The 13169-nt window shown below is 37.9% G+C and overlaps 1 long non-coding RNA gene across 6 annotated transcripts in view; it reads right to left on the bottom strand.

Moving 5' to 3' along the window:
- The window catches only part of LOC103886908, a 134945-nt gene that overhangs the window by 36264 nt on the left and 85512 nt on the right, over positions 1 to 13169 (bottom strand). The window lies entirely within an intron of this gene.

The raw sequence follows: 13169 nt of genomic DNA, 5'->3' as shown, positions 1-13169 counted from the left end.
GATCTGCCTACGTGCCCCCTCTTTCTACAGATATGAAATAAGGAAGAATGTAGATAGGAGGGATAAGTGTATGTTCTCTCCATTGCAATGCCTGTTGTGAAGCGGGGAGGAAAGAGATATGAATTCTATCAAAATTAATGGAATGCTATTTTCATGTCAGCTGATAGAATTTCACGGGGGCTTTTACAAACAATTTAAAACACATCCGCTTTGAGTGTGCATGTTATTACAGGTTGTTGAGTCTGTATGGCTTGTCATTTGAGGCCAAAGCCCATTCCTTATTCATTCTTCCATGCCCACTGCCCTCCACAGTGCCTTGCTAATAGGCTCATACTTCACTTATTAACACTTAATCAAATCTGAATGGGTAAAAGAAGACATTGGGATCTAGATTGTCATAAGAACTACATTTTTTTTGGCTCAATTTTCCTTCTTCACAAATAATAACAATTAATGTATTAGCTGGTTTCACATGACAGGCAATATTCTCACTGCTTTGGATTGTAACTTATTGAATCCTTATAATGACATTGGGACATTCTACTATTACTGCCACACAAATGTGTAAACTGAGGCAGAAACAGATTAAGTAACTTGCCCAAGATACTGCAGTTATTGTGTGTATGACCCATAACTTGAACTAAGGCAGCTTGGGTCTGGAGCTGGGTTCTTAAACATTTCTCTATGGCATTGAAGGCACAAGTGAGTTAAAAGGAGAATGGCAAAATTGGCGTCTCTCAAAAATTTTTGGAAGTTTCAGTATCTAAACAGTTTATTATCTCTTATTACTTTAGCTTTTCACTGAGAGCACTTTACCGAAAATTAACTAGACTTCTCATCTTCTAATAAATTTAAAACAAATCTCTTTCCCATAGCACACAACTTTGCAAACTTTAAATACCTCTAATAATGAGAGATAGGCTCTACTTTTTTAAGATAATATTTTAAAGCAGGATTTCTATCAGTCCTTTTGGAAATCCTAGTATATGAGGGATATAATAGAGTGAAATATTTGAAGACATCGTTAAATATATCTTTTTATTTATGTATTTATTTATTTATTCTATGTGTCTAAAATACAACTCAATATTTTTCATTGCAATAGAAAGAACAACAACTGCTTCCATGATAAAGCCCAGCCTTTAACTGGCACCAGACCATGGTCAGCATGCTCTGGGTATTAAAGCACCATCCCTTAGTATATGTGTGGATTGAAGTGGAGGATGGGGTGTCGGGGACTGGGTTCTGAAATCCTACTTACTCTTCTAATTTTCAATTTCTACTGGTAATAATTACATTCATTTAAAACTCCTTGTAGCATTTAAATCTCATATCAGATTAAAGTGGTGGTCCTGGTGGTTGTGGTACTGTCTTTTATTGTTTGCTTTTTGTTTGACTTTATGTAGGGACTAATTTCTGTGCTGCCACCTTTCCAAAGTTCGCTTCGAAAACAATTGCCATTTCCCAGTCCAACTGGATAGAGCAGTGTTGTATTAATGTTTTAAAAGCATTGACTATAGTGTGTTAGCACATATGCTTTCAACTACCACATATTTTAGGCGTCACAACCAAATCACTTGACTTCATTTGCTTTGTGCTCCTTATTTGTGCTATGGATATCATGCTAGTCTATTTCTTACAGAGTTGTTTCTTCATTCATTAATTTATTTTGCAGGTCAACAAAGAGTTCTTGAGCATCTGCTGGGTCACAGTTCTAGACATCAAAGAACCTACAATGAATAAAGTTAGCCTCTTTCTTCAGGAAAATTACAGCATAACGTTGTTGCAATTAAGTTTTTTTCATGCATGTAAAACCCTCGTGCATACATTTGTCTGATACATACTGAACTCTAAAAACACATTACTACCCATTTTAGTAATTAACATTCGGCATTCGCCTTGCCTGTGAGAGTTTAGAAGTATGAAAGAACTTATTTGCAGCTCTTAGGCCCTGATTATCTCTGGGGGATCACAAGGACTACTAACTAAAAAAAAATGAGGAGTGGGAGAGTGGAGGGAAATGCAGTGTGGGTGATTAATAACAATTTTGCTTAGAACTCTGTGAAAAGCTGCATAGAAAAGGTATTTAATATCTGACATTTGAGCAGAATGTGAGGAACAAGATTTGACAACTAGATAAGAATGTAAGGAGTAACCTGGGCGGAAGGAACAATATGAGCACAAGCTGAGAAGCGGAGAGAAGCTTCAGGGCATGCGTGGAAAACAGCCACAAAACAGTCTGACAGGAGTAGAGAGCACCAGAGATGGCACAGGCAAGGCAAATTATGGCAGTTTATAAACAGCTTCAAGTGCTATGCTAGGTCAGAAGCTGAAAATCATCCTAAATATAATGCAGAAAAATATGAAGGTTTTAAGTCAGGAAATGAGAGAATCAGGTATGCACCCTAGAAATTTAACAGTTAACCATACAGATTAGAGTGTGTAAGCCTGGAGATGAGCATGTATATTATGATTTTACGTAATAATTTAGGTAAAATATAAAGAAGTAGCACAGTGAGGTGAGAGGGTAGACAGATTACAGAATCATTTCGAAGGAGGAGAAAAAAGAGAATTTGGTGAAAATAAGTAGGTGAAGAGACTGAGGAAAGCAAATCTTTCCAAATCACCTTTTAATTTTCATTTTGGAGGTGATATTAAATATTGAAGGGGTCAAGAGTCCAGAAAGACAGAGAGAGAGAGAGAGAGAGAGAGAGAGGTAGGAAGAAAGAGAAAGAGCAGAGGTTGAGGGGAGGGAAGAGATGTCTGGAGATAGATGGATATGATGCCAGTAGTTTGGAAATTAATAAAATTATATATTATATATATATATATATATACACACACACACACATATTACTATACATACACATACCATTTGTCATCATTTTGAGAATGTCTGTTAAATGACTAAGTTGTTATAGTTTTTTAAACTTAGGAACTCAAATAAATCAAAGACGGCACATGCAGAAGGAGGGTACGATGAAGAAATATGGTTCAATTTCACTAAACACAAATAAAATAGATTCACAGACAGAGAGGGCACAAAGAGGGACTACAAGTGAGATTAATGTATGAGACCTGAGAACTGAAGACTTACAACTGAAAATGGCATCACAGAGAGAAATACATATTTTTCTCACACATTTTAGTACATTAAATAACAAATATAATCTAAAAACTAGGAATTAAAGAAGCTCAGTGAAACAGGCAATTATGATTCTGCTTTGCATATGAGAAAATTAGGGCTTAGAGAGGCATCATTGCCGATAAAGAGATCTGACACTCAAACTCCAATCTCTGTCTCTTTTGCTTTGAAATAATTTGAAAGACCTTTCCATTGTATCACTCTTTATCTTTTAGACATCAGTAAGATAAGGTACTTAGTGATATCATAGAATACTGACTTACTGTCTTATAGAACGAAATGGACTTGGTAGGATACTAATGGAAAGCAATTGAGTTTTTTCTTACCATTCCCGTTAACACTAGCTACTGCATAATAAAGAATTATTAATATGACCAGCAAAGTCCAACATTAAAACTCAACTTTCTGCCAATTAAAAACCTCTGCACTCCTCAGCCTGGCCCTGTCTTAGGTGGAAGGCACTGGCTTATTGTTTCTTCCTTACCTGCTCTAGTTTCTGGCGCCTTCAGAATGAGTAAATTGGGGTGGCAGGGAGAGGGTAGGGGACAGCAAAGGTACTAAGAGACTGGAAGGATTTTAATTTGGTCTTCTGGCTCTTTCTCTCATAAGGTGCTTTTGTGGATTTCTCAGGAATATCTATCATCAATGGGGATCTCTCATTACAGTTTCCTGGAGGTGGAAATGCCTCCTTCAGGCTGGCTGACAGCTTATAACAGCCCACCACCTTTCAGTTCTGCATCTGGAAATCTGTTTCCAGGCTCCTTTTGAAGCATTCCCCTCACTCTGAGTGGGATCATCTCAAGACATCTCCCTCCGTCATCCATCATTGGTGCAGCTGTGACTGACTCCCAGTGTGGTCTCCTTACTCAGTTACCAACAAACCAACCTGTCTAGAAGTTACCATCTGTCATGTGCTCCCCAAATCACAGGGACATATGTCCCAAATTCTGTGATAACTTCTCACGAAGCATGGGTGTACCTTGAAACACCTTCTTTCCCATATCCAAGTAAGAACAGAGGCTGTTGAAGTCAGCTTGTAAAATGACCTCCATTAAACAACAGGTCAGTTTCCCTTCACCTCCATATTTCTCAGGGAAGCTTCCCATTTCTCAGCCACACACATACATACACATTTTACATCAGAAGCTAAAAAGTCTGTATTAATTCTCTGCTTGTATGTGTGTGTGTGTACTGATTGTCCTACAGCAAATGATGAACAGTTATGTTTGCTTTCTTTATGGGGCAAGGGGCATCACAGGAAAATGAAACAATGATGTTTGGTGTCTCAAGTTTTAATCTGCACCAAATTCACACTTTATATAACATCTGCCGTAATAGGAAAACCAGAAACGAAATACGTAGTCTGTGTTTATTCAAATATGCACTCCTGAAGCCAGTTATAACAGAGGTTCTCATTCTGCAGCTCCTCTTGCCAGTATGTTCTGTTCATCACTTCCTTCTTCTTCTTGCCTAGCCTTTTCCTGACTCCCATTCATTCCACTTCTTCTTATGACATTAAAAATAACCTTTTCAGCTGTCATCCCTGAAAAATGATTATTATGGTGGGTTCATAGATCCATTTTTATTGTAATTTAGTCTGTTTCTCTGGTGCATGACAGTAAATTTGTTTTGGAAGTAATTATACTACATGAGCTGAGTCAAGATCCAAAGAGAAATCTGCTATTCCTTGAACCATCTCTATCAATAGCTTTGCATGGGAAACAATATTCAGTCAATGCCATCTTCATGCATGATAGACAGCTGTTATCAATTACAAAAAGAATAAAAATTATAAAACATTGACATATTAGCTTGAAAAAAAGAAAATTTGCTAACAAAATAATCTCTGTATGGGATATGCATTCTGCATTCATCAATATGATGATTCAGCATATTTTCAAAGAGACAAACAGAAAGTGATATTAGTATTGCTAGCTGTTTTTTTTACTTTTTAATGTAAACATACAGCTTATAAATTTTAAGAAATAAAATGTAATACAAAACTACATTCTTATTCTCAGCTCTTGATTTTAGCTTTCTTGTCTTTTGTCAGTAATAACAATATGACCTACCAACTCCCCAACCCCCAAATACTCTAGGCCCATTGCACTTCACACAGTTTAACGAACAGGACTGCTGGGCTCTCTCTGGCTTTATAATGTTGGTCATCATGCCAGGCAAGCTTTCAGGTCAACTGTCTTCCCTACCACCCCTTTCCTCCTCCATTCCCCTGAATACACGCCAATACTTGTGCATGCATACAGTCTACATGAACAGTGCTTCCCAAGTGCTTAAAGTTTATTAAACAAACAAATGAATGAGTGACTGAATAAAGGTATATTATGGATACATTCTTGAATTGCTACATAATGAAATTGAAGTTCAGTAATAAGCACTGTGATTGACCACCTTTTATTTGTGGGCTAAATTTTTCCTTCAGCTGCTTTGTAAGAATGGTAGTTGCAAATGATCTCTCTTTTTCCTTCCTCCTCCACACTATTTCCAAATTCTGTTTGATAATCTGGCATTGACAGACGTTACTTCCTTTGTTCTGGAAACTACCTTCTTCAAACAAAAAATGTCATTCCCTCTTTGCATGACCTTTTGTCCTCAGCCTCTTAAATGTGGCTACATTTACTATCAGACAACAAAAATTGTTCTCATTAAAACCAACAATAACCTTCCAATTGCTAAATTCAATCATCTGTATTCATCTATAGTCAGTCCTACAGCACTTGGCACTGTTCATTGTATCTCCCTCTTTCTAGAAACTCTAATTCTGATATCTATATATTCTACTCTCGACATCATCCAGCAATCATCTGGCCATTCCTGCTCTTTCATGTTCTTTGTACATCCCTTATATGTTGGGGATCCCAGAGCTATGACCTTCTAATTGTGGAAAAAATGCTCTCCCTTGGAGATATACTCCCATAGCTTTAATTATATGCAGATTTCAACTATGCCTTTAGCTTTCAACTGTTTTCCAATCTATAAGCCAACATTTCTAATTGTTTACTGGAACAGTAAACTTTGAGATTGTACAGCTCCAACTTAATATTGACAACAAAATTCATAACACACACACTATTCTACACATACTTCTATCACAGAGGAATTCTGTTTTGTGTTCACTGGCATGGACTCTGGAGTCATACTGCTTGGGCTTAAATATTGGCTCTTGCATTGCCAATTGTATGACTTTGGACAAATTACCTCATCTCCTTGTGCTTTAGTTTCTCACATGTGTAGTAAGAATCATAACAGCTTCTCCTTTTTAAGAGTGTTTTCAAGATCAAAAGTAGTTCATGTAAAATATTTAGAATAGTGTCAAGCACATAATAATCACTGTAAAGGTTGGCCATTTTTAGCCATCATTGTAGTTACCACAACATAATTAACTTTCAAATCTATATAGCCCCACCAAACGGTGCGTTCTGTAATGGTAGGAAATATTTCTCTTTCATAAGGTTCCTAAGTAGGTCCTGACACATGAAGGATATTTAATGAAAAGTGTGTTGAATAAGTGAAAACCTTATCTGTATTTTATGTTCTCAAGTTAATTTAATGACTTCCCACTACAAGAACCTCGGTTCTACTGTGAACTCCCCTCTCAGTCACTGAAATCTGTTGAGTCTGCGTTAGGGACCTCTACTCCTTGTCTCCACTGCCTCTGAAAATCTTCATTTTACCTACAATGAACTGAATGTTTGTGTGCCCCCAAATTCGTATATTGAGCCCCTAATCCCACTGTGATAATATTTGGAGGTGGTGCATTTAGGAGGTAATTAGGTCACCAGGGTGGGTCCCTCACAAATGAGATTATTATGACCTTACAGGAAGAGGCCAGAGAGCTCTCTTGTACTCTTTCTGCCATGTGAGCACACAACAAAAGTCAGTAGTCATTAACGAGGATGACAGCCCTCAACAGAATATGTCCATGCTGATGCCCTGATCACACATTTCTATGAAATGTGTGAATTATGAAAAATAAATTTCTGTTATTTATAAATGACTCAGTTTATGGTACATTGTGAGAGCAGGCTAAACTGAATAAGACATCTCACTTGAACTATTACAATTACTCCTTAACTGGTTTCTGTGATAAGACCCTTATAGATATCATCCCTAGGTTTCTTTCTTAAAAAGAAAAAAAGCAAACATGTAAGCATGTAACTTTCCAGGTTTAAAGCCTCTTTTGGTTGCCTACTGCCCAGAAAATAAAATCCAACCTCCCCAGGTTGACATTCAAGACTTTTCAGACTCTGGTTCCAGCATACACCATCTCCTGCCACTTCCCTCAAGGCTTCTGCCATACCAAATTTCTAAAATTTCTAAGTGTTCATCAAACATGCTAGGTTTCTGTAGCCTCCAAGTCTTTGCATAAGCTTGAAAGATTCTTTTTTTCCACTTTTGTCCATTTTTATAATCCTGGGACAGTCTTAATCATCCTTTAAGGTCCAACTCAAATGCTAACATCTCTACAAGCCTTTCCTGACACCCCAAGAGAATTTCTCATTCTCTTCTCAAAGATTCCACAGTGCTTTGTTCCTATCTCTTAATGACATTTATCATGTTACACTGTTTTTATCGTTTACCTGTATGTCTCTTCCATTAAACTACAGCAAACTCTTATCACAGTAACTCTCTGTCTCTCCCTCCTAAAAAGGCTGACCAGTATAGGTAATAAAAAAATGATTACCAAACTCATCATCCAATCAATCCACTCACTCATCAGATAGTTTAGCACCTACTCTCTATTTGATATTGTATTATAGTTTTAGCTTAAAAAATAAAATGTTTTTCTATATAAACTAAATTATAAGCTGGCCAAATAAAAAGATTTCCTTCATTTTTTTTTCAATTACAGGAAGTAGGTTGATTAAAGAGAACAAGATTCCTGGGAGGTTGGTTAGGAGTGTGGAGAGGAGGTGATAATGAGATTTTTTTTCCCATGGAAAAAGTGAGATTACCAAACTTGGGGACATTTTTTAGTCCCCTGAAGAAGTGTGACTTCCAGAAAATGAAAAGCTAGTGCTATGAACTCAAGAGAATGAATTTATATCTAGCCTGAGATGCCAACTATTTCCAGACAGGCTTAAAAAATTGCTTCCCAGGGTCAATCTTTCCTTTCTCCTAACCATTTCCTATATTTTCCCTCCTGTTTTCCCCAACTCTCAGTGCTGAACATCTTCTGTAGAAAAGCAAGATTAGGCAAGGAAAAGAGGAGATGTGGTAGGGAAATACTTCATGGATTACAATGAAAGAATAATTTGTGCTTGTTTATTTTGCATCAATCAGTGAGATTTTTATCCCCAGTTGCCTCGATGAAAGGCATTGGCTTAGTTTTGCTGTCACACAGTGGTGCCACACACAAAGACACAGAGAAGAGCTGCAGAGGCAACCAGGTGCTTTCCACCTTCCCTATACTTAGCAATAGATACCAAAGGAGTCCTTGTCTTCATTCTGCATTGCCCTTTTAGGAAAGAGATGAGACAAATTCAAGGTAAAGTAAATTAACAGAAAGACTTGTCTACACAAATTCATAATAAATGAAATGGACAAATGTAGTAGTGGAATGGAACCTAGATTAAATTCCAAGCACTGTTAACCAACTGTGAGATCTCAACTGAGGCCCTTGTTTTCTTCAGGTCTCAGTTTTCTTCTCTGAAAACAAGGAAAGTGGATCACATGGACATTCCTTTCTGCTTTAATCAGGGCTCAGGTCCGAGTAAAGTGCAGAATGCTACATTTCTTTAAATGTAGCACATGCCAGAAAAAAATAACACAATAAAGTCCAAGCTTAGGCAAATGATAATTAAACACATAATTGCCATGTAAAAATGCAGGTAGAATTCTCATTCTTTTATTCTTAAATTACAGTTCATGCTCATGGTTATTTAAGCAATAATGTAGCTTTCAGGAGGAAATTGAATTATTTCCCACTGTAAAGACTTTTTCAGATGGCAAAATAAAATTAATCATGCCAAGATTCCTGTTTGTGCTTAAATATATGCATGACTCCATGTCATTTTGCAGTGCCTTCCTGTCCTTGACATAATTTTGTTTTATATAATTAACACAATAAACTCTTTCATAGAAAGGGGAAAATGGCTGCCCCTCTGGAGAAGCAATTATCTAAACTGAGCCCATTGCTATTTCCACAAACAAGTGGAGGAATTATTGCTACATTCCTTAACAATTACAGACAGATAATACAATGTTTCAGATCTTTCACCTTTAATCCACCCCTTTCTTACCCCTTGGGAAAGCCAAGCATTAAAAAGAGCACCTACTGGTTACACTTTTCACTTTTGCCCCCAAGACCACCTTCCACCTTGGTTGTTGGGTTGTTGAGTTAGTCCTCAAGGTCTCTATCTGCAAAGTCTCACTTGATAACCAGCTGAATCTATAGCCCACTAAATTTGCTTGTTCTTATTTTTAGACATTAGTTCCCTAAATGAAACAAATGAGCGTAATATTAGTTACATCAATGACACCACTAAAGCATTCATTGAGCTTCAATAATAAGAGTAACAATAACAATAAAATTTTATGGCTTCTTTTCTCAAAGGAAATTAGAACACTTTACCAACATTATTGTCTCATTAAACCTCATGTCTTTGAAAAATGGTGTAACATTGTGTGGATGGAAGGGTATAAGCCAGGGAGTCAGACAGAACTGTTTTCCATTTACCTACCTGGAAATCATTTAGGTAATGAGCAAATGAGATAATGTACATAAAGTACATGCCTGCAGGGTAAGTACTCAACACATAATTCTCTTTCCTTCTCTATCTCTCTGCCCACCAGCCATTCTCTCCCTCCCACTGCTCCTGCAACCTCCTATTCCCCATTTTTTCATTATAGAGTAATGCAAGTGGAGACAAGTTTGTCAGATTTTGTGGGGGAGTTTTAGGTTGTTTTTTGGCCCAATAATATTCTGATCCCTTCTGAGAAAAACAATGCATAAAAGCGTACTATCCTTGTCCATCTGGTATGCATGGGCATGTTCCAGCTCCTAGCTTCAGTAAAGTCTCCAGAGGGTAGGACAAGTAACTCCTCTCTCAGCATTATTCTCACTAGGCAGGTTTAGAAGAGTCTTAAATTTGAGGCATCATAATATCTATACTTTGGGCCCTGGGTGGAAGAAAAAAATCTTTAAGTAGAGTATATTAGTCTGTTCTCAAGCTGCTGATAAAGACATACCTGAGACTGGGTAATATATTATTTAAAAAAAAAAAAAAAAAGAGAGAGATTCAATGGGCTCAGAGTTCCATGTGGCTGGGGAGACCTCACAATCATTGAAGAAGGCAAAAGTAGTGTCTTACACGGCAGCAGGCAAGAGGGAATGAGAGTCAAGTGAAAGAGGGAACCCCTTATAAAACCATGAGATTTTGTGAGACTTATTCACCACCATGAGAATAGTATGAGAGAAACTGGCCCCATGATTCAATTATCTCCCACCAGGTCCCTCCCACAACACGTGGGAATTATGGGAGCTACAATTCAAGATGACATTTGGGTGGGAACACAGCCAAACCATATCATAGAGACAGGCCAAAAACTAACATGGAATGTGATCTACCATTCCAATAATTCAAGTTGTAATCCGCATGCCTGATTCTCTGTGTGTATGTCCCTGTGGTTGTTCAACAGTCTTTATTAAAGTCTTATCAAAATGTTGCAGCCCTTCCCTGGGGCATTGTGAGACAGACTGCATGCCCATGCCTCAGCAGGAGGTTAAACACTGAGCAGTGCAACCACTTGCGGCCAGCACAATGGCATTGTGGGTGCTGGTGGTGGGTGGAGAAGGAATAATTACAAGAGCATCTCCACCTTCCAACACACAGCATCTTGGAATAAAAATCAGATCTTTAAGTTCAGTTGACTTTGGCTCACCCTAAAATCCTGAGTGGAGATTCTGTCTCCTTTCCCTGCCTAGGAGAAGTAGGGTTTTTGGATCTGCAAAATGTGAAGTTTTATCTTCCAGAAGATAGTGTAATACATGGCATTTTGAAATACACGTAAACAAAATTACTTATCCAGAAAGAGTCAGTCATATAGCTTTGCTCATGCTTTGCCCAAGAAGTATTAAACAGGGTTTCTTCAGACCTACAATTGTGTAACCTCCCAGTGAATTCTTCCTGCCTACTGCAAAAACAAAATCAGTTCATGGAAACCATAGCATTGCAGTAAAGAAAGAGTTTAATTGACACAAGGCCAGCCACTCCACATGGGAGATGGAGTTATTACTCAAATCAATCTCACCATAGGCGCAGAGTTTAGGGGTTTTTCAAAGATACTTTGGTAAGCAGAGGGCTAAGGCATGAGTGCTGATGATTGATCGGGGATGCAATAATAGGGATGTAGAATACAGTCCTCTTGTGCTGGGTCTGCTTCTGAGTTGGGGCCACAGGACTGGTTGAGTGACAGATCTGGGTGGGGTCATTAGGTAGTCAGAAATGCAAAAGCCTGAAAAGACATCTCAAAAGTCCCATCTTAGATTTTATGTATTTATTTATTTTGAGATAGTGTCTCACTATGTTGCCCAGGCTGCAGTGCAGTGGCACAACCATACCTCACTGTAGCCTTGACCTCCCAGGCTCAAGCAAGCAAACCTCCCACCTCAGCTTCCTGAGTAGCTGTGACTACAGGCTCTGGCCACCATGTCTGGCTAGTTACTATACTACAACGGTGATGTTATTTACAGGAGTAATTAAGGAATTTGCAAATCTTGTGACCTCCTGAATAATGCCTGGTAATTATTTAGCTAAACCTACATCATAGTAGAATTCAGGCCCTTCTCATCCTCCTAACTTGGGGGTCTTTCATTAGTTTTACAAGGACAGTTTAGTTTTGGGGAGGGGCTATTATCGTTTGAACTATAAACTAACTTTCTCCCAAAGTTAGCTTGGCCTATCCCCAGGAATGAGTGAAGACAGCCAGCCTGTGAGCCTAGAAGCAAGATGGAGTCAGCCATGTCAGATTTCTCTTTCCGTCACAGTTTTGCAAAGGTGGTTTAACTTGGGCAACCTGACACACCAGGAACTGGTTAGATTTGTGAGATACTGAACTTGATGGTGTCCTAGAAACTTGTGTAGGAAAATAAGTAATGGCTGTAGGAGTTATCTGAATCTTAATGGAATTGTGATATCCAGTCACTAGCTTGAGAACCACTTTCATTCTCTGTAAGAATTGAGCAAACTCCTTGATTCTACAAACACACATGAAAAAAATGAAATTACAAGAAACACAGCTTCTGACCAGGGTAGATGGGAGTGTAATGAATAACCCTTTAGAAAATCACTACATGGTACAATGGTGACTGATTAACATAGTATTTTAAGATGCAAATTGCATAGCTTGGCTCAAATAATTACAAAGACAGACAATAATGTAATATTACAAGGTTGTAGGTTTTAATGACGGGGGAGCAAAAGAATGTGTGGCTGCATTTTTAAAAGATATAGCAAAGCAGAACAATGTGAAAGTAGGCAAAAGAAAAGCTGGACTGTTCTCTATGACATTTTCTCAACAGGGAGATGTATTACTGAGGACTAGAGTCTCCCCAGGGCTCTGGTAAATGCTTCACTGCATGTCATTTCACACAAAATACATAAAGCTGCTATAGGAGGTGAACAAGGTGACCTGACAGGTCTCCTGTCTCTAATTTCTGTGATTTAAAGGTTCTGTGCTATTACCCAGCAAGATGCATGACTTTTTAGTGATTCCATTTGTAAAATGACCCTACAGTTTTTTTTCTCTTAACTTCCACCTTTGCAGAAATCATTTTTTTCTTTCACCTATACAGTAAAACTCAAAGATTATAGTATGCAGCATAACAGGACTGGAGAATGGTGCAGAAGGAGGGTTAAGCAGGATTAAATGTTTGCTTACAAGGGAAAAACATTGAGTGAAGGAGATTGGAGGAAATGTGAAATGATCATCACACATTATTTTAAAAAAGCACAGTTTCCCTGCATCTAAATGGAATTTTGATTTAGACACCATATTCCTTTTA

The sequence above is a fragment of the Papio anubis genome, chromosome 8 (assembly GCF_008728515.1).
Source record: "Papio anubis isolate 15944 chromosome 8, Panubis1.0, whole genome shotgun sequence".
In the NCBI taxonomy this organism is placed as follows: domain Eukaryota; kingdom Metazoa; phylum Chordata; class Mammalia; order Primates; family Cercopithecidae; genus Papio; species Papio anubis.
Note: the sequence above shows the minus strand (reverse complement) of the source record. Positions and strands in the feature narration are given on the sequence as shown.